Here is a 25,651-nt window from a genome sequence, read left to right as displayed (position 1 = left end):
CACTGATTTACAGACATACCACCTTCAGATATTCCAGGGACAGAAAATGCAATTAGGAGAAGGCTCTTCAGAGAGAGCAATTTCATTCACTCAGACTGTGGTAAGTCCGCCATTTGCAATTGGTCATTGCTGGAGAATTCCAGATCCCAAACCTCCTAGAGCACTCTGTCCCTTTGCTCTAACTGTTGACCTGCCTGACACACACTGATCACATACACAGGACCAAAGAGGGAAACGGAAGACCGGGTCTTATTTGGGTAATTCATCTTGGATTTTCCTCACTTGATTATGCCAGTGCCTTTGAAATTGCAGAGGCAATATAATGTGGCCATTGGGAAAATCTATTCTGGAGCCACATTATCTGAATTCTGATCCCAGTTCCAGAGCTTTTAAATTAGCCCACATTTAAGAAAGTTACTTGAACTCTCTGTGCCTCAGTTTCCTCATCTGCAAAATGGCATGACACTAGCACTAATCCTATTGAAAGGAGTTAATACATAAAAATGTGGAATAGTACCTGACACATGGTAAGTGTTCAGAAATATTAAACATTTTATGTCTAAGTTTTGACTCTGCCTCATCTTTCTGTCTAATTAAGGGAAATTATGCTTTGCCCCTCATCTCTGGGTTTATACATGATCTTTAGGTTGCTTGATACCGGGTAACTCTCAAAGACTTTTGCCTGGAGCAACCTGGTTTGGCTACTCAGATAAAATTTCTCTCTCCAAAAACATGGTTTCTGTCTTTAGCCAACTGCAAAGTGGAGTTCTGAGTTTAGACATGGATTTTACTATCTCGATCTTTTTGGTGGAGAACTCCTACCCCTGTCCATCATTTTGTAGGTTTCTTGACCTGATTCATACCTTGATGCTTCCCTCCCACTAACTGGCTGTTCTATTCAAAAGAACAGCACTAAGGTTGCCTTTGCTACATTTCAAAAGCACATAGTAGGTACTCAACAAAGATTTTTGAACAGCTCTGCTGTTCCTTTTCTAGACCTAAACAACTGCCCATGAAGTTTCTTGAGCCTCCTTGGTTCTGTGACCTTTATTAGGTCGTCCATTTGCACTTTTACTAGGAACAGTTTCTGTAGAAAGGAGAACAGCTTCAAGATCCCTGGGAAAATTCATCAGGCTCAGGTAGACTTGAGTTTCCCATACTCAGGTTATCTATGGGTCATCACACTGCAAGTCTCAATTCTGCCTGGTATCCTGGGTAATGTTTCTTTTGTACCTGTGAGAACTCTTAATGAAGTCCTTCACAAAGAGCCTCTGGGAAATTGAATCAACAATAACAACATTGTATCAATGTGCTGGAATCCCATACAGAAACCATGACCCTGAGCTGGATTTCTGCAGAACACCTGGAAGTCCTTGCACAGCCCTGGTATAAAAGATACACTTAATCCCAATATCTGAACTAGGTGGGATTTTTATGAGCAGAAAATATGACTAGATTGCCATGTATAAATGCAGCAGAAAACCAGAGCAAGATATTCAAATGTACATAAAACACATTATGATCTAAGCATCATCAACTATTTCGGCTTCTTTCCATTACCATAACTGACTACTTTTCCACTAATTTGGTTATTAGCAGGTGTGCGTGGAAAACCAAAGAAGAGCCTTTCCCAAACTCTAAAGGGAAAAGCAGGGGAAGAAAGTTTTAAAATGAGAACATTTCATCCATTAACTTATTTTTTCTGTGAAAGAAAAATCTGACATTATTTGATTTTTTACTTAGGAATACTTCAGAAAAGATGGATAAATAGAAGTATTTGCTGCCGGAGGTTAAGAAAGTGCCTCACAGGAAAGAAAACCAATCCACTCAAGCCAAAGAGATTGGCACTTTTAATGCCAGTCACCTCTGCCGACTTTGATGAAGCCTACTGGCTGAGCCCCCGTGGGAATGCCACTTTCTAATCCACAAGATTTTACTCAAAGCAAAAGAGAAAAGGACAGTAACTCCCTAGTATTGCTCTTTCCCTTGCATCTTACTGACCAACATGCTCCTGTAAACTACAAACGCAGCAAGGTACAAAAAAACATAAGAAAATTTAATTACAAAAATACATAGATATTTTACCTTAGTTGAATGTGACCATCAATGTCCAAGAAGAAATTATTCAAGGTGTCTCACAAACAGTAATGCTGTTTCTCCTGGGAATGAGAAAAACAGAAAGACATATAAACTCCATGACTGCCTGCTTTTAAATCTGGTGATTTGTAGTTTATAAAAGGAATAAAAGATGGGAAAATCAAAGAGGACCCTTAGTAGTAGTTTGCCTAAAAACCAGGAAAACCAGTGATAAACATTTTTCTCCTGTTTCTGCTAAAGATTTTCGGGTATATAGGATGGTGTTTAGGAAATAGATTTATATCCTAAGAGAGAAGAAAGAGGCTTTTATGTCAAAAACGCTTTGGTCAAATTATGTATTTGCTCAGTATGTTTGCCTCATCTGTAAAATGGGGCAAAATTCCCTACCTAGAAGAACCATGAGAGAGATTAGTAGATGTGCAGAACTGCATGCAGCATTCTATTCATAGCAGGCACTTACATATCTGTGTTGGTTTCTACCCCAGTTCTCCTCCCCCAGCCCTGTGCATCTCTTGTAATTACTTCCAACCCCTTGTCAATGTTAGCTCCATGGGGTTCAGCTGAGAAAACAGAAAATGCCTCAGCAACTTTAAGACAACTACTTTAAAAGTGGAAAAATGAAGTGACAGTCAATGTCACATTTAATAAGAAAAACTAAATGTATTGAATGCTTCCTATGCGCTTGGCCTATGTACTAATAATTTTCTATGTATTAGTATTTTCATATAAACCATCTCTTTCATCCTCACAACAGCCATTCATAGAAGGAGATACTAGGACACTACAGGATGGAGAAATTAAGAGCCTTTTGTCAGACTGCACAGCCCTTGGCCAGTAGAGCTGGGCTGTGATCCCATGCTGCCCAGATCCTGCCTGCTTTGTCCATCACCCCATCACACTGGCTTCACAGTGGTCTACAGCACCATCATGTGCTCCCATGCAAGCCATTCCATTTTCATTTCCCCTTTCCTCCCTCCTTCCTTCCTGCCCCCTTGTCCCAACTTTCCTTCTCTTCCTTTATTTTTAATCTGAATTCACTGCTTTACTAATTTTTTTCTGTTTTGCTTTAACAGCAAAGAATATTGACCATTGCAGGATAACAGGTTCTCCTCTTTCCCTCAGTCTCTTATTATGTCATCTCAGATGAGTCCCTTAATTTCTTTGAATTTTGAGAATTTTCCTCTGTAAAAAGAATACCTTAGATGTGATGATGCTGAAAGGCCCTTTCCCATTTATTGGTTCCATGACTGGCTACTTTGGGAGCAGGTTAGATCAGACTAGTGTTGACATCTTCATGGACACATAATAGTTGTGGACATTTAAAGTAAGTTTATTTGCTTTAGCAGGTGAAAAGTAAAATTTCTGTAAGAAGACTTATACTCATGTACATTCTTTAAGGAGCTAACAAATGGAGCAACTGAAGTTCAAAGAGGTTAGGTAACCTGTCCAAGGTCACACAGAAGTGGTAGAGCCAAAACTTGATTCCAAGTGTATGCACCTCTAAAGTACATATTCTTAGTATTATTCCAAGCCTAAAAGAAAATACTGTATAGAAATATTGACCCAAATTACTCCATTTTTATATTTGACTCAAAATTTACATTGATGATAATAACAACTAATATATTGTATGAGCTTATTGAGTGCAAGCCAATAAAGTCAGAATTATATATATATTATTGCTTTATCAAATCAAATACCAGGTACAATAATCATCGTCTTTGAATATTGAGACACCAAGATTGACAGTTCTTGCCTAGGTCCCAGAGCTCATAAGTAGGGGATCTAGGATTTGAACTGAAAGCAACTAAACTTTGACTGAGGTAGCAGTTTATTAATGCCCAGTTAGAATGATTATGGCAGTTAGGATGAATTTTAAAGTTTATAAGAGTAGTAGGGGAGAACATTGGAGAAGGTTCATGTATGGCATGATGAGCTACAAAGACATCCTGGTCATTTGGTAATTCATGGATTTTAATACAGGAGAAGGGAAGGAGTTTTGAAGTACGATTGGTCAGGTACTGTTGAGAACCTGCTTCCTGAATTGTTTGTCTATTACAATTGCCAGCTGTGGTCATTCTGTTTGATAATGGGAAAAGAAGTGATCAAGTGAATTTCAAGGGACAGTATTTTTTGGTGAGGTTTGCATCATCCTTCATACTCAGGAAGTCAGGCCCTTGTGTCCCTCCTTGGATCGAAGGAAACCAATCTGCAAGGTAAAAGCAGGAAAAGCAAGCAGCAAATGAGGGAAGATGCCCAGTTTATTTAGTTGAGTCCAGATTCATGGAAAAAAATGCCTTGCTGACACATTCCAAACACGGCTGTGTGATTAGTACGGGGAAAGGAGGCAGGTCTATTTGACTTCTGCAGGGGATTTGTTTGTGTATTCTAATTGCATCATAGTTTAGCTTTATTTCATCTGGAACCTGGCTGCCAAATGAGCATATTGATTACCTGTCACGGATGCATATTTCTCAATTAAAAGCCATCAAGGCTTGTAAAATCTCAACCATGTCAAGATCAACTAGTAGATTTTATACTACTGTGAGTGGTCACAATAGCTGTCTTTTATTGGACATCATCTATAAGCCTGGCACTCAACCTATGCTGGCTTATTTAAATGTTACAGCCCTCTTCAAGTAGATAGCATTGTGTTTCCATCTTTTTTATTGAGGAAATAGAAGCTTAAAAAGATTACAGACCTTGTCCAAGGCCACACAACTAGTAAGTGGTGAAGTAGGGGTTTAAATCCACATTTTTAAAATTCACATTCCACAGGCTTTTTTTTGTTTTATGTAGGGGAAGAAAAGGATTTTTTTTGAATAAGATTGGCCAGGGACTGCACATAGGCAGTGGGGAGCAGTCCCTGATCAATGGACTATGTTGTCAAACTTCTTGACTTAAAGAGTAGGTTTTGCCACTTACCTACTTTGTGATCTTGAGTGAGTTTATTAACATCTATGTGCCTCAGTTTTCTCCTTGTGAAACTGGGGAACTAGTAACTCACAGAGTTGCCAGGTTGCACTGAGGTACTATCAACAGCATTTAGGCTAGTGCCTTAAACAAGTAGTACTCATTATTTTGTATCCTGTAGATGTTGTGAAAAAAAAAAAAACCAGCAAATCTTTGACCTTCAGAAACTTCCTATAGGCACTTTGTATTTCCAAAGACTTTGCAACAAGTCAGTTTTCCTCACAGCAGCCCAGTGCTCCAAGTCAGACTACTGTCTCTCACTCTCCCACTGATACGTGAGGAGCCACGATGCTGAGATGGTTCCAGTGCACTCAATTCAGAGCCTCTTCACTGCCTGTGAATGTGCACATAACATGCTCTTCGTTGTCATTTATCCACATTTTTGGTACCTTAGGTCTCTTCACAATGCAATTATCTCCATTTTGCAAATAAAGATGGTGTAGGTCATGAAATAAAGATGATTTTCTCTCGGGTACATGAGGCTGGTAAGGAGCAAGGCTGGATGTCTCCCAAATTTGTGTGCTTAGGCCCAAATTGTGATTTTTAACCACTGAGTTGTACTTGTCCTATTCATGAATCCTGACTCATTTGTTGAGGTACAAACCAGATATCTGTCACCTTTCTTAACTTTTATCTATTGAACACTCACTCAGGGTGTTGTGGAACAGTTATGCACACAGCTAAGCATGGTCTCTGCTTGCCTGAGGCTCATAGTTTAAAGTGGTCCAAACAAGCCCACACTTGTATATCCTAGGAGGAAAATAATGAAGGTGCTTCGAGGGAGGAAATTGAGGGCAACAGGCCAGTGGACGGCATCGGGCTCTCTGTAGAAATGATATTTAAGCAGAGATGAAGGATGAGAAGGCAGCAACTTGGGAAGAGTCGGGTAAGGATATTGGCAAAAAGAGGAAGTGCCCAGAGCCTGAGAAAAGATAGGAGAGAGGCAACTGGAAGAAAAGAGGCCAGAGGAAAGCCAGGGGAGGGTTGGAGTAGAAGTTTGCAGGAATGGCTGTGGCTGGATGACTCAGTGTTTATGGGCCCAGTGGGAAGTTTGGGTTCTGAGTCCTACAGAGCTTCATGTAGCTGTTGGTGACAGAGAGTCATTATTATATCAAAGTGTTATCTTATGCTTATTTGTCTGTTTCTCCCTCCAGGCTATAAACTTCTTAGGTTCCTAGGACAGTGTTCAAAATAAAGAAGGCATTTAGCAAATTAAATAAATGAATGAATGAATTTTATCTGAGAGCACTACAATTCTATAAGAATCTTATTAAAAAATAAGCATAAAGAAAGAAACCAATCATTGTGAATCTGGCTAGGAATAAAATCAATCAGGTATATTTACATTCATGTGAAAATGTAGGAAGCATACATTAACAAAGATTGCTGACATTAGCACTGTGGCATTGGCCTCAGTGCATTGTGACCAACTTACTAATATTCACAACAATAAATATCAAGTAGCTACTGTTAATTCCCACATGATAGGAAAATCAAAACAGAACAAAAAGATAAAATAAACCAGGGAAGAGCTCAATTAAATTATGTACAAAGACAAAGATAATACTTACATTGCTAGGATTTGAATCGAGGTCTTTTGTTCAAAATCTATGTACTTTGCAACTTCCTAATATATCTCTTAAGATATTATCATTAGGATTTTTTTAAGCTTAAAAAATAAACACTGAAAATATAGAACTCATAGTCATTGAGAAAGAATGAGTAATGGTAAAGTCCAACAATAGAAACTAATTTAATTTTAACAATAGTGAATGCATAATAAAAAATGAAGCTTGATAAAATCTCATTAATGATGATTAGACAACAATAAAGAAAAAGGAAATCAGTCAATGAATTAGAGTGATTTTTGCAGATGTATTTGTTTTAATTTTCTTTATTCTCATTATATTAGGATGTTACAGAAAAATTAGCAGCAAAAACACAGCTATGGGAAGTATAATTTCTGAGGAGAGGCAGAACGATAAGGTGGGCAAACAAGCTGATGTTGTATCCTTCACTTTTTCTATTACTTGTGTAGGTTGACTGTGTCTAGAGGGATGCCTTCTTTTCCTTACTATCTGAGTAACCCCCATTCATTCCTTAACACCCACTCAAGAAAACCCAGACTTCTGGGATCCTGCCACACCACTTGTATTTACTTCTTATACTTTATAAAATGTTTGTGTGTGTGTGTGTGTGTGTGTGTGTGTGTGTATTCCTTCAATGCAGAAACTAAGCCCTATCCTATATTTAGTAACTTACTAAACAGTTAAATAAATAAAACCTAATTATTCTCTCTCTCTCTCTCTCTCTCTCTCTCTCTCTGTCTCTCTCTCTCTGGTATTAGGGTTTGATCTTAGGACCTTGTGCTTGCTAGGCAGGTGCTCTACCACTTGAGTCACTCCCCAATCCTTTTTGCTTTAGTTATTTTTCAGATAGGGTCTTGTGTTTGTGTCTGGGACCAGTCCAATCATGATTGTCCTACCTATACCTCCAGGGTAGTGGGAATTATAAGTGTATGCCAGCATACCCAGTTTATTGGTTGAGATGGGTGTCTTGAGACCCTCCAGGTCTCTACCACCTGAGGAGCTGGGATTACAGGTGTGTACCACCATACCTAACTCAATTATCTTCTTTTAATGCAAATGCTACTAGGCAGTGAGGGAAGGGAACTGAAGCATAATGACTCATGCCTGATACTGATCTGGATACTGGTGTAATCATCATATTTGGTTTTCACAACAGTCTTCTTGAATATGTTTCTCTAGTCCCATTTTATAGATAGGGAAACAGAGTCAAAGAAGATGATTTTCTCGTTCATATTAGTGAAAAGTAAGTTAATGCTCTTGAGGGAGGCAGGACAAATCCTGAAACCACAGAGCACCAGGGTTTTGTGGAGATTTTAAACAGGATGAAAACAAAATGAGGCTGAACAGCATTTGGAATGAGTCTGATGGATCTTTTGCTGCTAGCTGAAGGCTGCTAGCTGAAGGCTGCTCTGAAGGCAGCATAGCAGAGGAGCTCAGAGCCTGAACTGCCTGGGTACAAATCCCAGCTCTGCTGCTTCCCCACGTGGCCTTGGACAAATCTACAAAGCTCCCCCAGATAGTTAGTTTTCCCATCTGTAAAATGTAGGTGGTACCAATGGCATTTGCCTCACAGGATATCATGAGGATGAAACAAGGTCATGTTTATGACATGTTTACTCCATCCTTCTGTCCTTGGTACATAGAAAGGGTATGAGTGTGAGCTGTTATTAGTCAATGCTTTCAAATAAAAAAAAAGAAAGTCCCATGAGTACTGCCTATGGGACATACACAAAGTGAGGCCTCAGCAGAGTTGGGTGAGCAGAAGAGGAAGACTCTCCATGGTATCAGAAGGGCACCTGGACACATTCCTGTGAAGAATGGAATGCAAAGGGAAGGCATGAAGTCCCCCAACCAGGCAACAAATTCTTTCTCTCCACAAGGCCCTGGACCAGCTCTCACTGGCATCTCCTTATTTATTCTCTCAGCAATAACAACTAAGAGGGAAGGCTTTTCTCAACTTTTTTTTTTTGCAGTGATGGAGATCAGATCCAGAGTCCTGCCCATGGAAGAGTGGTTGCTAGCACTCTGCAACTAAGCTATGCTCCAGCCTCAACATTTTAATTTTATTTGGGTTACTCTTTTTAAGCTTCAGGAATGTAAGGGTCAGAGAATTGCTGTGACTTGACCATGATTACAATGTAAGTACAAGAGCTGGGATTCAAACCCAGCTCTACCTGTGCTAAAATTTGTGTCCACCGCCCCACTGTGCTAACCGCCCTCCCCCACCCGCCAGATCCACTGCTTCTTCCTCACTCAAGTTCATCCAGTGCTATACTATCCTGACTATGAATAATGCCCTCCGACAGGACAGGGGATGAATGTGTTGTTCCAGAGGGTAGAGTGAACACAACATATAAGAAAAGAACTTTACTTTAACATAAGGAAAGATCTTTAGCTGTAATGAGGCACCTGGGGCATCAGGGAAATACTACTGCATTTAAAGAGTCGCAGTGACAGCAATTTTAACTCTACTGCATACCAGGCTGGGAAATGTATTTCTAGAGTTAATATAAGAATTCTTACTACCCTTAGCTATTTGGAGAATAAGACTACATGCGCTAATTGCTGATGGTTGGTGAACATGTGTTTGCTCTTATCATTCACCCAACGTTTTTCAGCAATTAAAGTTGTTCAATAATGCAGTGGGGGTATTGATTCCCTTCCCCATTCCAGAAGCACACAAACAGAGGGTAAGTGGCTAAAAGACAGGGCCCTGAGTGCCAACTCAAACCTCCCTACACACAAGGCCTTCAAGGACAGTCCAACCCTAGGAATCTACAAAATTAGGAAGAACAGGTAATGTGGTGGATGAAAAAACTAGGATTTAAGATAATATCTACAGATTGGCCAAAATGTTGAAGTTTAGGTGATGAGGTTGAACACAGGTAAATATAAATTTTGCCTTTGAATTAGAAATCAGCAATAGTAATAGCAACACTGCAATTTTTCTTGCATAAAATGGAAGGACTGATTTGGTTAAGGAGCAGGTGAAGATATGCTGGAGTGTTTTTTTTTGATCAATATATTTATGGATGACACAATTTAACAAACAAACCAGCAAACAAATAAAGAACAACAGAAAGTAATCTTGACTGATGTGGGCTTAATTGCCACTTTAGAGATTCAGGAGCAAGAGTAGGGAATTTACTGTCTTACTATTCCATGTACAACTCACTGAGGAAAATAAAGTCACACAGGTGAACATTTCTTATAGTATAAAATTTCACTTTGAAAAATCCTTATATTACACAGAATGTATAGTACATGGCTTAAAATATGTAACCTTTTTGTTAATTCTAAAGCACAGTAGAATTTGGGTCTTTCAGGGCTCAAGTATGCTCCCAATGAAAGTCTAGCCATTTTACCTTTACAACAATAAACAGATCCCTAGTTGCAAATGGGAGACGAATGTGGGAATTATAAAATGCTCTTAGCCTTCAGTATTCACTCAAGTTTTCAAACATCATTACTTCTTTCTTTATAATTTACAAATAGATGGTTGTGAAGATTAAATGAGGTTATAGATACTGATCTTAACTAAGCAATTTTAGGAGAAAAATTGGTGACCAGGATTGTGATGAATTGAAGACCATGCCATAAATTAGGATTTGATAAACAATGGTCTATGGCCCAAATAGAGCCTGTGGCCTATTTTTATTAAATCTACCAACGAAGAATGTTTTTTAAAAAATTATTATTATTAAAGGTTATAGAAAACTTAAAAAGAGGACCAAAAAGATTATATGGTAGAGATGTATCTGGCCTACAAAACCTAAAATAGTTATTCTCTGGCCCTTTACAGTAAAGGTTTCCTTGCCCTTGCCTTGAGGGAGTGAAATTGAGGGAGTTGCCTTTTGCAAAGAAGTAGGGTCTTTCTCCTGTCTCTGGGTTTAAGTCCACACTCCTTAATGTGCCTTACGAGTTTCTGTCCCTTCTGTACCTTGCTCTTGAAATACAAAATGGTTTGCAGTTCTGCCCTCAGGGTATTTAGTGTTCCCAGTAAGTGTATCTGCTCCTGATTTTCAACATCCCCCAAAGTCCTTGCTGAACCCGCCTCCTCATTTGTGCTTAAGAATACACAGCAGAAACGTTCGTTTTTAACTAGCTGCGCCTAACAGAATGCATTTGATTCTCCATAGTCTCCCCTTCTAGAATCTATAGTCTAGATGTAGTCTCCTTGAAAACATAAACCTAAGCTATTTTATTGTGTGTGTCATTTTAGCACTCAACATCGTCCCTGGTACCTGGGAGGCTCTTAGTAAATGTTTCTAAACTGAAGTATGTTTAAATACTAGCAGACCTGTTGGCACAGGAGGGGTTAGGGTACTTTGGGAAGCCTTCAAACAGTAAAAATGAGGGTTGTGAGGAGAAGATAGAGTTGGGAAGGAAGTGACTTGTCCAAATTCCCATAGGGAGCCATTTATCATTAAGAAGACTTGAGTTTGAATGCTAGCAGCATGTCTTCCTTTTGTTCTGACTTAAACGTTCCATTTAGAGTCAGTTTTCACATCACCAGCCTGGAGATAGAAACATATGTTCACAGGGAAGATCCAGACCCTGCATGTTAGAAAAGTCAACAGAATACACAGTCTTACACGTCGTAGGTGATCTGTACCCTTTTCCCCCTGCCTAACTCCTCATACCCTCAAGTCCCTTACCAATGCCACATTTTTCACTGCACCTGAAAAATATCCAACTAACAAAAAACAAATGAATTTCTACCAAACTGCTGCAAACATTTTATCAGTTTCCCCTGACTTAATATACCACCCCAAGAAGATAAACGCTGGGGCTCTGTCAACAAAGCCAGGCTATGCATCTAGAGAAGACAGTTCATAGTAATTTTGTCAGCAAAATTGTAACAATAAAGGTCCAAACAACACTTCGTCTCCCTGTCAGTAGTCTTGAAAGGGCAGATTACTTTTTCCTCAATCTTGGCACATCCAATTAAGGTAGACTTACAAGCAAAGCAGGTGTAAAGTGCAAGCCAGCACTTGTTCACATTAGCAATTATCAATGGAAAACTATGTGAATGCAAAGTCTTGGCACCATAGTTGCCCTGGCAACCATTATCCTGTAGAGTCAGGGCAGACACTAACATGACAGTTTGACATCATTGCCCAGAAGAAAGATGGCTTCTCTTTTTCCATTTTTGGCTACTTAATTTATGTGTTTATTGCTGCAAAGCCCCAGAAGAAAATGTTTCTTATTGTCTGTTTGGTATTTGGGAATCTAGCCAACTACCAACATGGTAATTACATTTCTTTGATGAGTTTGTACTGAGCACTTACTATGTATCGGGCACAGGGTGCAAGATAAGTCATTTTCAATCCAGAAAAGTAAAGGCATCTTCATGTCTTCTGTTTTCTTTCCTTCCTTTCTATTTTGCTTCCTTCCGCCATCCATTTACCCAATAAACATTATTGAGAGACTCCTAATGCTGAAATAAATAGCTGACTCTAAAATAAATAGGAACCATTCCTTATACTCAGGAAGCTCTTAATTATATTGATAAACTGTAAGAACAAACCTTAAGAAAGTTTAAAAATAATATAAGGGTGTCAGTAGGTGAAATAAGAACATGTTTCAGTGATTATAAAAGGTAGAAATATAATATTGAAGTACAAATGTGAGGCATTATCACGCATTACTGTGAGAGCTACTTCACGTTACAAGATCATTCTTTTTTGTTGTTGTTGCTTTTTCCTGGTGGTACTGGGGTTTGAAACCAGGGCTTCAAACTTGTTAGGAAAGCTTTTTACTACTTGATGTACACCTTCAGCCCTTTTTGCTTTAGGTTATTTTTCAGATAGGATTTTGTGGTTTTTCATAGGGCTGGCATCAGACTATAATCTTCCTACCTATGCTACCTGCATAGCTGGGATTACAGAGGTGCACCACCACCTGCCCAGTTTGTTGGGGTGGAATTTCACTTTTTCCCTTGGGATGACTGGAACCTTGATCCTCCCAATTTCTACCTCCTAAGTAGCAGGGATTATAAGCATGTACCATCGTACTGGGCTTTACAAGTTCATTCGTTTGTACATTTATTCACTAGGAGAGGTAGAGTAAATGAAATGAAGAAAGAATAACTTTGGCAAGAAAGAAAAGATAAGAAATGGACAGAGAAAAGTTCTGAAGATAGGCTAGGAGAGGAATTAACATTGACTAAATCCCAGCTAAAAACCAGCCACTGTATCTGATCTCATTTGACCTTCACAAAACTTAGAAAGTTTTCCTCTTCTTGTTTTCTTCCTGGGCTTTTCCTCCTCCTCCTCCCCCTCCTCATTCTTATTTCCACTTCATAGATTATCAGATGATCAGGTTCCTGTCTCAGGGAAGCTAAGTCACATGGAATCAGCAATGCCTATATTCAACCAAGCGTGTGACTGCTTACCCTATGCTCTAGTTACCATACCATGAAAGAGAGACAAAAGAACAATTTAAGAAACACAGACAGAAAGAAATGGGCTAGAAACCCATTGTCACATTTGGAGAAGAGACAGTGACCTTCATAAGGTCATGATTCTGTAATATTCAACTTTTAATTCAACAAAGACTCTGACCACCAAAAACATTGCTCGCCTTTTAACCCTATTTTTTGTTCACTAATATTCCCTGTAGGAAAAAAAAAACTTTTGAAAAGATTTAAATATAAGAGGGAGGTAACAAAGAGAATTATCTTAGCATAGCTAAGCATGTGGTAGGCTGACGCTTACTCATGAGACACTGTGATGGGAGCAGAGCAGAAATGGACGGTGCTTGTTTTATGGACAAAAAAGAAAAAACTGGGCTCGGGAAGAAGTGGCTTGTCTAAGTTCATGTCTCTTACTTCATTAAAACCACCAGACATTTCTCTTTTCATGTGCATTAGCAGAGAGGAATCTGCCAGTAAATTTCAGTTTAAGAAAATGTGATTGTTTATGATAAGAGGAGAGCACACATGAGAGGTATGGGGATAGGTAAGAAACCCAAAACATGATAGTATTTGATGTCCCCACTGCAGAGGAACTAATACAGAAACCTTAAAGCAACAGAGGTCAATATGGGAAGGGGATCAGGAACTAGTGAAAAGGTCAGATAGAGATGAATCAACTTGGTTTGTAGCACATTTGTACATGGAAGCAATTCTTGGAACCTCCCTGTATAGCTATCCTTACCTCAGCTAGCAAAAATGCTTTGTCTTTCTTATTATTGCTTATGCTTTCTCTTCAATAAAATTAGAGATAAGGGCAGAACAGGTTCTGCCTGAAAGCAAGGGGGTTGGGGAGAGAGGGAGGGTGCAGGGGGTATGGGGGAGAAATGGCTCAGACAATATATGCACATATGAATAAACGAATAAAAAAAAGAAAGAAATAGTCAAATTAGCCACAAAAAGAAAATGTGGTTGTACATTATCTGCAATGAAATTTAGGCTCAGAATTACTAACTTCCAAGATCTCACTGCTCAAATTGTGGTCCATAGATGGGTCAGCATCATGGAGAGCTTGTGAGAGATTCGGATAGCCAGGATCACCAGGTGATTTGTGTGATTATTAAAGTCTGAGAAGCCCTGAGAAGAAATGTCATGTATAATGAAAAGGTGGGCTGTGCTACTAAACCCACCTAGGTTTAAAAATCTATACAACATGTAAGCCATGAGCAGGGTTTCTCCCTGAGAAACACCAGCATGAGCAAAAAAGATGTAGCTGTGCTTGGCATGTTCAAAGGACACTGAAGACCTAATGTGACTGAAGTCTGAAGATAATCTGGAAATAGGATTCAGATGCCAGGATGGGTATCCAGCCTTTACCTTGTGGTCAGTGGCAGCATAGATGGCTAATACCACAAATACAAGAGAAAACAGTGTTTTTGTTAATCATCTTAAAATTTAATATATCTGACACAGAGGTACACAAATATTTGCTGATTGAATAATTCTGCCTAAAATGTTTCAGTAGGGATCATATCATGGGGTGTTTGAAACAACTTTGAGACATAACACAAAGACAAACAAACAAAAACCCAGGAGTTATTTCCTACACTTTTATTATTAGCATCTACTTCCATTTTATAGAAAGTGGAAGTTCAGATGGAGAAAGGATTTGCATAAGGTAATATTGCTAGTTATTGCAGGAAGACAATACAGCAGGTAAACATTGCTAACTGATACATATAAAAGTGCCAGAAGAGTGCATGGGCACACCATAAGGACTCAAAAACAAATCAATATGAATTTTTATTCTTCTATTCTTAAGTCCTAGAAAGGAAAAACCAAAAACCAAAACCAAAACCAAAAAACTATCAACTAAACATCAGCTTTATAAGAAGTGAAATAGTTTTGATTTACGAGCATCATTTTTCTGGGAGTAATCAGCAGTATATTGCATTCTAGCTTTGCAGATGACTGACCATTTCATGGGATCTGTCAGAGAGCAAGAGTAGACATCAAGAAGTGTCTCTCTCTCTCTCTCTCTCTCTCTCTCTCTCTCTCTCTCTCTGTGTGTGTGTGTGTGTGACATACACACACCCTCCTTCCTCTATTCCTCCCTCTCTTAGAGCAGGAGTTAATTGTGGCTTAGCGTTTGAAAGGATCTTTGCAGTCACAGACCTGCTAAATCACACCCAAAAATACTACCAACAGGCTTGGCCAAGCAAATTTAGTTTGGAGTGCTTGTGTTTATTCTTGTCTCTAAATTTGGGTGAGGTATGGTAAATGCTTCAGCTTCTTCATAACTCTCTACTCTTCAATTTGTTTCACTTTAGGAGAAAGATGTAACACAAATGAGCTACTGCCAGAGCAGTTTTCATTTTCAGCAGCAAAATGGGAGGAACACCACCTATTTTCCAACTTGTCTGTGAGAAGCAAATGAGATAAATGCTATTCATTGTAAGTGGTGACTAGTTCTTAGCCCCTGCCTTCGAAGGTCTCAAGTCCCTAGCAAGCTATGAACCAGCTCTTCCTTTGCTTCCAGAGAAGTCAGGCAAATGATCTCTCTGACAGAAATGTATATGGAAATGATTTTCCTGGGAATGCCTTTCCTGCTGTGCAAATGAGAAGTCCAAAGATAGTTTTTCTATTTGAGGCTGGGATGAGATGATGTCCAGCTCATTTTCAGAAAGATCATGAGAGTCTCATAAGGATCAGAGTTGATAAATAGAATTCAAAGGGAAGGAATGGGTCAAGCAGTGAGAAGCTGTAAGTTCAAATTGCTGTCATTAAATAAATGGGCAGTTAAACCCTGGAGAAGCCCAAATTTGGCATGCAGTTCTCTATAGTGGTGGACGTAAAGCAACCTGAATCAACGAAGCAGGGTCCTAGGAATGAAGTAAGATAATTAGATGCTCTGAGTAATGTGACTACATAATTTACGAGGAAAGGTCAAAGACCATGTACTTCTGAAAGTCATTTGTGTCCTCCTAGGAAACAGCCTTCTTCAGAGAATTTAAAGATTTTACTTAAACACCAGCTCTGATATTTCAGAACAATATGAACTTTTAACCACCATGAACCTCAGTTCATTGTTCACTTACTCAAGGGCAGTAATGCCTACTGTGACTCTTTCACTGGGCAATTGTCGTGATTTCTCAAGTGCTTTTAGATGCAATTTCATTGACTTCTCCTTATCACATTTCTGAGATAGCGATTTTAACTTCTATATTTTTTATGAGGAAACTGGGTGTCAGATGCTTAGTTAGGTAACTTGGAAAGCCACAGTTAGAGCCTAGACAGACACTTCTTATTTGTTTAATTCTAAAACCTGGTTTCCTTTCCCAGTGGACACTAATCCCTCAGTTAATAAACATGGCAGTAAGTGGCGTCACATAACTGACACTGTATGAATAAATGGCTTTGCATATGAATCTTAAATTATAAAGAACCACCAATCCCACATAAAATTCACTTTAAAGTGATGTAATAGACAGCTTGGCAAACACACTAAGAATGAAAAGCCATCAAGAGCTTGTTTTAAAGATGTCGCCTTTGCCCTGGTGATCCTGGTTGGAACTTGAAACACAGATCATTACTGGCTTACATGGAGTAAATTGTTATTTTTTTGGAGAGGAGCTTGGAAGTTTCAAAGGCTCATTTTGCCAGTTAAGGTGAGTAACTTAGGGTTAGGCATGACACTTCACACAAGAATGACTAAACAGGACTGCTTCACTTTATTAAGAAACTTACTGTGTATCAGAGTTCTTCTTAAAACTTTGACATCAACAATTTCCACTTTTAAGAAGACATTTAATGGCAATTTGTGTAGCCAGAATGGGCTTGGGTTTATGTATCAGTATAAGATCTGGAGGCGATTCCCATTCCTGCCTCCAACCTGAATTGAGCAAGCTTGCTTCCTCTCTGAACCAAATCCTGTCAAGGGGACCCCATTTCTTCTTTATCAGATTTTTGTGAATATTAAATGATGTGAAATATCTGAGATCAACACTAACACAGTGTCTGCATAGTAACAATTCAAATAATACCTGTGCCCTGACTTCGTTCTCAGGTTCTCTAATTCTTGCTTGTAAAAACAATGTTTCTAAGGTTTTGACAGATGCTATGATCTCTCTACCACCCTGCTTCTTTTTGTGATATGATCCACTCATCATTTTGGGATATAATTTAATTTTAAAAGTATGATATTGCCAGTACTTGAGACTCAGTTGAAGTCATTCAATCAGAAAAAGGTCATGTTAACATATAAATATTGAAGAAGAATGGTAATTAGGCAGAGAAAACAACAAAACATATTAAAAAGGCAAGGAAAATTCTTAAATGTTAACATCCCTAATTAGTAATGTTTCCATCATATTTAATAGTTTTATTTCTAGATGTCCTTTTGAAGTAAAAGAAAAGGATTTACTTAGAACAAACTCCAGAAATGTACACACAAACACACATAGTCCCCATTTGGGGATGTGGTTACTATTAATGATTCTCCCATTCCTCAGAACCACTTAACATTTATACAACAAAAATCTAAAAAGCAAAAAGACAGATTTTAAAAAAATACTAATAATCCAGCACTGGGAAGATAACTGGATACCACATAAGTAGCTTCCATGTGACAGTTGACTCACAGAGTGACTGAGCTCAGAGGTTGAGTCACTTGATTAGAATCTTCATCCAGAGAAAGATCTCTGGGAAACAGGCTCAAAGCACAGACTTGGCAGCTAACAGATTGGACTGTGTTGACTATGTAAGTGATTTAACCCTTACTACCTTTCCACAATAAATAAAAACAAAAGCAAATTAAAAAACTTGTCAGGCACTATTAGCTCATACCTGTAATCCTAGTTACTTAGGAGGCAGAGATCAGGAGGATCACAGTTCAAGGTCAGCCCAGGCAAATAGCTCAGAAACCTTATCTTGAAAATACCCAGCACAAAAAAGTACTGGCAGAGTGGCTCAAGTGGTAGAGTGCCTGCCTAGCAAGCATGAGGCCCTGAGTTCAGACCCTAGTACCACCAAACAAAACAAAACTATAAAATTCGGCAAAATATATGTGGAAAGTAAGAGTGGTCCTTGAGAGAGGATCAGCCAGCCATAGTGGGTTAGGTATTTGCCCCAGTTTTCTGATTAAGGTTGCTTTCTGGACGTAGCTAACAAGGCAGAGCCCAAACAGAGCATTGTCAAAGAGAAAAGACCAGATTTGGGGCTATTTGAGGCATTTGAGAGTTCTAGAGAAAAGGAAAGTGCTCGGGAGTGGAACACAGAAGTGGGAAAATTCCTCACAGCTCTGCATGATCCAGGCAAGGGCACAGTAAGTGCTTACAGAGCAGCTATGTGGGCTAAAGAGCTCAGCAGTAGTGCAAGGCATTGCACAGAGTGGGGGGATGTTAGAGTTTTGTCCTGGTGAGTGTAAGGGCCTTGCTGAGCACCTCATGAATCCAATTTAGATTCTAAATATGTAAAAACAAGACAAAAACAAAGAGTATCAATCAATAAATTAAACCCAAATTCAGTTCCTTGAAAACATTAATAAATTGCTAACACATAAGCAAGACTGATCAAGAAAAATAATTTGAAGGCGTTAGCAAGTTCATTCTTTCCATGCACTGTTCTCTTCCATTGGCATTTGGAGGCAGGCCCTTCCTTACAGATTGTGACTCCCTAAGGCATTTCCCCATGAGCTAAAAGCCCTCAAATGAGGAAAAGTACTAATGAGACCACATGTTTCTCTGACTTCATACATCTTTTAAAGCACACTATTCTACATTATCCTGCATGACTCTCATATTGCCCCTATGGAGAAAGCAGAGCAGACTTTATGTAACAAAATTGGTGAAGTCTCAGAGATGCCAAGTTTCACTGCCAAGTTCACACAGCTAATGTGACTGAGGCAGACTAAGGCCAATTTTGAAAAAAAAAAAAATGCCAAGAAGATATTTAGTTCTGAGGACTTTTCTCACTGCCTATCAGTGACATACATTGCCAAAAATGATTCTGTTTCCTTGATGATAATTTGCTTATTATAAATGAAAGGAAATTTCCATTAATTTAAACAGTTAACATGTACCAACAAATGGCTCTACGTCTCAGTTAGATTACAAATTCTTTTCCTCCCTTTGTCATTTCAGTTTCAAATTAAATAGAACGTAGAACATAGTAGTAAACTTTAGGTGTTTAGTTGTTAAGCAACACCTAAAAGGTTTACTACTAAAAGTAGTAAAACACCTAAAAGGTTTACCTAAAAGGTTTAAGGTTTTATGAAACCTTAAAGAAAATTGAAATTCAATCTAAATCCATCTCTTTATTTCAGTGAGCTCATTAGTCAACAAGAAATGAATGAAACTGCAACAAGGTAACATGAGTCACTAACAAAATAACATATCAATCATTTTTAATTAGCATACTTTTTTGTAATCTAAAATTGTTTCCTTTATATTTCAAAGAGTCCTTTCAGCTGCTTTTAAAATTTTTGTTTTGAATTCATGAGATAAGGATCCTAATTACAATTTGTTTTTTCCTTCAGGTTTTTTCCCCTTGTTTTAAGAGTGAAGGAACTAGAGTGATAGGACAAGAAAGAAAGGTTAGAAGTCTTGGCTCCAGTTCTGTAGCTATTATTCCTGGAAGACTTTGGCTCATCTAGAAGATAGCAAATCATTCCTCATCTCTAATTCCTACACTCTCGAACTATATTTTCAAAACACAGATTGGAGCCAGATTGTTCAAGTTCAAATTCTTACCAGCTTTGTAACTGTGGGCAAATTCCTAAACCTACCAACTCATTCCTTCACTATAAAACAGCACTATTGGGAAGCCTCAATGGACTATTAGGTGTGAAGGGCTCCTGAGTGAATGGCTCTGTAAGAATTTGCTACTGGTATCAGTACCTCTCAGTTTCCTCCCAGTTGTTCTTCTTCTCTGTTTCCTTATGCCATATTACTTCAGGAAGGTCACTGAGAAAATGAAGACCTTGGATTTTGGCATCAGAAAATCTAGGCTTAAATTCTGATCATATCAGTCATCAACTTTTAGCAATTTCCTCTACTTTTCCAACCTTTAGTTTCATTGTCTTTGCATTTGCTTCTGTCTCTGGGAAATGCTCTTCTACTTCGTCCAGGCTTCTCTATCCCTGACCACACCTGACTCTATGCAATTTTTAAAGAAACTTTTCTCAAAAGCTCACTTCAGTGTACAACTCTCTCCCTTTTATGAATACTTGTAGTTCTGTCTTTTTCCCTTTTTTCTCAGGTTATAGGTGTGTGTGTGTGTGTGTGTGTGTGTGTGTGTGTGTGTATGAAGATAATACTTCTTTCCTACAAGTTGCTTGAGGAAATACCTCATGTTTTTGTATTATCTTCACTCAAGTCACTGCTGCCCATCTAACTGATTTGGTTCCATAAGATAGGGGCTGCACTGGAGACCTTATGAGTGCTGCCATGTGAGTAAAGTGACTACAAGTAATTCTAGAAATAGTTGGATATACAATAGAATCTCATGTCTAAGTCACATGCATCATCTACCAACATTTTTGTTCTGATTTAAACTCTTACCAATGGCAAGCATGACCTCTTTGTGTTACTCCATCTAGTCACTAACTTTCAAAACCCTTTCCCATTATTATTGTCTCCTTTGTTTTTCACCTCATTTTCCATCCTTCACCTTCACATTCAGTGGAAGAACTTTGTTAACTTCTTTCCTTGACTTTTTCCTCCATTTATCTGTGCGTCCATCCATCCATCCACCATCCAATAGCAAATGGACAATACTTATGGTCTTTTAAAGTAGTACAATAGATACACCTTGTTGTTCCCATTCTCAAAGGAAAGAAGAGACATTGAGAACCAATCCTTTAAGCATCCATGAAACAACATCAACTGGTGCTGCTTAAGCAATGTAGAGTTCCAAGCTGAGCCCAGAGACACTTAATCAGGTTCTAGACATAATTTGATTTCTACCCATTTTGAAATCTAAGAAGAATTTAGGCAATGAGCTCATGGTTACGCTATTAAGGAATAATGAAACCAGATTCTTCCCCCTTCTTCTACACCCTCCTCCCTTTTATCTTCCATCTCCATTCTTCAGTCATTTGTACAACCATCTCACTATAGTAGAGTGGAACAGGAGATTCTTGTTTTCAGTAACTCCATGCTTGAGTAGAGAGAAGGGTCCTTCTGGAAAGCACAGGCTGAAAGGAAGATTCCCATTCTGGCACAAACAGTGTTTGGGAGATATGCTTCATGTGGTTAGATTTGACTACATCAGTGGTTACTTTATTTTCAGTTCATATATTGTTTCAACAAATATTTTGTACTAAACGCAAAACTAAACAAACAACAATAAAAGCTATCCTTAAACCAAGTAACAATAAAAAATTTTAGTTTTGGTGGAGGTCACACAATCCTGATGAGATGGCATTTCTCCAACATGCTGCATGTGGCCAGGGCATAAGATGACAGTGCCTGTGTGGTGACATACAGCAGTGAGTGTGACAAATGTACATATGTGCATAGGAAAAGGAAAATTAAAAAATTGTAAGAAAGTTTTGGGGGCAGGGGGATAAGAAAGAGTAATAGAAGGGGTGAATGTGATCAAAGTACATTATGTGCTGTACAGAAATATTTCATGAAGTCACCCAATTTGTATAATTAATATATGCCAATTAAAAAAGAAAAAGAAAAAGAATCATGGCTCTTTTGAAACTGTAATTCTAACTACTTGGGAAGTGGAGATTGTAAGGCTGGAGTTCCAGGCTAACCAAGACAAAAGTTCTTGAGACTCTATCTTAACCCATAGTTGGCATGGTGACATGTACCTGTCATCCCAGCTATGGCAGGGAGCTTAAACTAGGAGGGTCACAGTATAGGCTGGCCTGGAAAAAAAGCTAGACCTATCTCAAAAATAACCAGAGTTCTGGGCACTGGTGGCTCATGCTTATAATCCTAGCTACTCAGGAGGCAGAGAACAGGAGGATCATGGTTTGGAGCCAACCCAGGCAAATAGCTCCAAGAGATCCTATCTTGAAAACACTTAAAACTAAAAGGGCTGGTGGAGTGGTGTAGGCCTGAGTTCAAGCCTGATACTGGAAAAAAAAAGAACAAAAATGCTGTATAGCAAGTGTGACACCTTGAATTCAAAACGCAGTACTACCAAAAAAAGGGGGCTGACAGGAGGACATTGAGGAGAGGATCAGCGTGTGTGTGTGTGTTGCAAGTTGGGGAAAGAGTTAAGAATATTAGGAGTCAAAGAATGGGGACAAAGTATTTCCAAAAACAAGTTACCATAGAATGTATCTTATGAGCCCTCAAAATATTTGAGAGACACTTACCTGCACATTGGAATTCTATTCACCATGAAATTACTATACACATACTGACATTTCATCACTGAACCAGGTGGCTTTCACCCAAGACTCTTATTTGAATTTGAAGTTAATTTCTGCAGACGTCTGTCTCCTCATGAAACATGCTCCCAGTGCTAATGTCCTTGTGTATTTGCCACTGTTTTTATCTCCAGAACTGAGACTGAATCAAGGGCCTTGCATGTGATGACCACATGATCTACCACTTTGAAGTATCTATGCCCATAGCTTTTTCAAAATTTGTTTTCAAGAAAGGACCTTGCTGCTATCTTTGCCTGGGCTCTCCTCAAACTCAAAATACTCCTGTTCGGCCTCCTGAGTAGCTGGAATTATAGGCATATGCCACCAGAGCTGGCTTCCACCTTTGAATCTAGGGTGGTCCTATGTCTTGTCCTGCACAAAAAGACGCTAGGAAGAGGACTGCTCTATGAATTCGAGGCTAGGATGCACAACGCTTTATCTTCTGCCCTGTTTTCGTGGGATGCTTGTTCTAATGAAGCTGAATATAACCTCTATTCCATCCTTAACACATTCTTATGAATTAATGAACTAGTGTGAAACAGTGAAGAACAAAAACAAGTAGGATTGCTATCCTGAGAGAGCCCATGGGCGATTTCTTCCCCTCCATTTTTCCTGAGCATCCTTTTCTGTTTTCCTCTTTTTTTTTAATCTTTTCAAGGTTTAGGCAGGACCTTATCCACCTCAGCCTGTGCACAACCAGCCACTGTTCTCCCCAACCTTAGATGCTTCATCTTCTAGTCCATTCAGCATGTTCCCACTCACCTCCTTAAAATACCATTAATCTTCTCACTTTGTTGTCATGACACTAAAAGTAATATATGATATGAGTCTATAAACATGATTATGAGTAGGTAAATTGAGGGGTAAGAAGGTTAATTGATTATGAATCACTGGACTCTCTTGAGGCTCTCAGTAAAGTTATAGGAGTGGGAATTATTCAGCAAAAAAACTGAAAGAATGGGAGGCAGAGAGTACATGTCTGGTTTTGATATGACAAAGCAGAGAAGTCCCCATGATGACCAGGTCCGGAAGGTAGCCAAGTCATATGTACCTGAAGTTCAGTGGGTCATATATCATTGAGATATGGAAAGTGTGAGAAATGAGATAGCAGGTTGTAGTGTGATTAATCCACAAAAGCTTAAGTCTTTATTTTCACAAATCCTTTGTGATAACAAGCCTGGAGATGTAGAAGAAGAATAAGAGTCACGTACCAGGCATCTCTGATAAATATGGGGAAATGACCAAGAAGACTGTGCTTAACTCTGAAAGAGATCCAAATGGTAGAATACATAGCTCTTTGAAGGATGGTAGAGAAGTAATTATTCAGGAACAACTTTGCAGGGCTAGAAGAATTTGAACCAATTTATTCCCAGGCCTGTATAAGTGTGATATTCATTCATCTGTTCTACACTTTTCTATGACCTGATTATGTGAAAAAGAGCTCAAATGTGGGAAGAAAAACCAGCCCTCACTTTGTGGTGTTCATGAAAGGGAACTCTGGGTGAGACCCTCCAGAGAAGCGCATTTAATACATACATACATATGTATGTATATATATGTTTTTTTTCACATAAACAGGTTTTCACTGCTACTTTCTTGATCATATTTATGGGAATTCAATTTCACAATCACTGTTTACATGAAAAAAATCAAGAACACTTATGGAAGACAAAGTAATTGTTATTGTAGCCTAGCAATTGATTCCAGGTATTTTTAGTAGCCAGTGTCCGCCTTGTGATTTTGCTTTTTGTTCTACTTCCTGTCAATATTGCTGACATTTTATTCTTTAAATATGTTTACTCTCAGAGGGGCAAATAATAGAAAGCAGAGAGTAAAGATGCAATGTAACTATGCTTTGTTCTATCCTTTCTTATAATCTCTTTGGACCTGAAGCCTCATTTGTTTCTTGTAACATGCCTGAAACTTCATAGGCATCAAAGCCTCTGGGTAGGATCCTGGAAACACAGAGTGCTGGACCCCAGCCTCGGATATTCTTTCCCAGTGGGTCTGGGTGAGGGCAAAGGGCTTGCATTTATAACACATTTCCAGGTGATGTTGATATTACTGGTCCTGGAACACCACTTTAAGAACAATTTACCAATGGTTTATAGAATTCAGAGATAAAAAATTGATTCCTGAAACAAACTTAATTATGCAGCTTCACAAGATAATTAAACTCTTTGACTTAATTTTTTTATCACAAAAAAGGTGGATAAAAGCAATATTTTCTTTTGTAGATGGCTATAACAATTAAGGGAAATAGTGCATGTGAAATATTTTAGCAAATCCAAACGACTCTAATATACTGGTTTACCTCCTCCCTATTTTGAATTGGGGAATCTAATACAGAAGAAAATTCTATTAATTTATGAATGTGAAGTGATAATTGAGAGAAGTGGGTAAAGGGTACTGAAACCAGATCCAAATTTTTCTGACTATAAATTCAACGATTTTTTTCTTCATGATCTCTCAATAGACTCATGTAGACTGAACATCCACATACAGATAGCACAAGCAGCTCATGTGAAAAGATGTGGTTACATCAATACTATACCATTATTCACTTACTCTCTATACTTCATCAGTTGGCTGAACACTTGCCTGTTTTAATCTCTAGTCTATTCTACTTATAGAAGCTCAAGATTCATGTAATCAGCTGCCAACTCGCAAATGTTTTCTGCTAAACTTCCCCATCTCACTAATACCACCCTCTTCTTAATTTCTCAAGGCAGACATGTTTCTTTTTCTCACGTCTTACATCTCTCATATCACAAGCGCTTTGAGCCAACACTTCTCCCCTGAGATGTTGCAATAGACTCCCCAATGGAGTCTAAGTTGTGGGTCATCCACAAAACAGCCATTATCTTCTGAAAGTGTATGATGAATGATGGTTCCTCTTTAACATTCTTCAAAGGTTTCTCACTAATGTTAGGAACAACCCACACTTTTTTCCATGGTCACAAGGTCCAGCCTACATTCCAAACCCTTGCTCTACCACCCTTTCTTTAATCACGATAACTCAGTTTTTCTGCCTCTCTCTCTCTCTAGCAATAATTTATAAAGTTAAAAGAAAAAATATTACAGGTGTCTAAGCCATAAAGTAATAATAATCACCAAATGAACTCAAACTCTATTTAAGAAATAAAATCTTTGCTTTCTCTATACATTCTGCTCCATTCAAATTACTGA

At 38.6% G+C, this 25,651-nt stretch overlaps 1 protein-coding gene across 13 annotated transcripts in view; it reads right to left on the bottom strand.

Moving 5' to 3' along the window:
• Tenm4 (teneurin transmembrane protein 4) overlaps window positions 1-25,651 on the bottom strand; it is a 2,881,475-nt gene that overhangs the window by 1,352,993 nt on the left and 1,502,831 nt on the right. For all 13 annotated transcript variants that reach the window (XM_074081868.1, XM_074081866.1, XM_074081845.1 and 10 more), the window contains one exon: window positions 2,086-2,159. The gene's annotated coding sequence lies outside the window, so the exon portion shown is untranslated. The remainder of the gene's footprint in view (window positions 1-2,085; window positions 2,160-25,651) is intronic.

The sequence above is a fragment of the Castor canadensis genome, chromosome 1 (assembly GCF_047511655.1).
Source record: "Castor canadensis chromosome 1, mCasCan1.hap1v2, whole genome shotgun sequence".
Classification (NCBI taxonomy): domain Eukaryota; kingdom Metazoa; phylum Chordata; class Mammalia; order Rodentia; family Castoridae; genus Castor; species Castor canadensis.
This window is presented reverse-complemented; position numbering and strand designations above follow the sequence as displayed.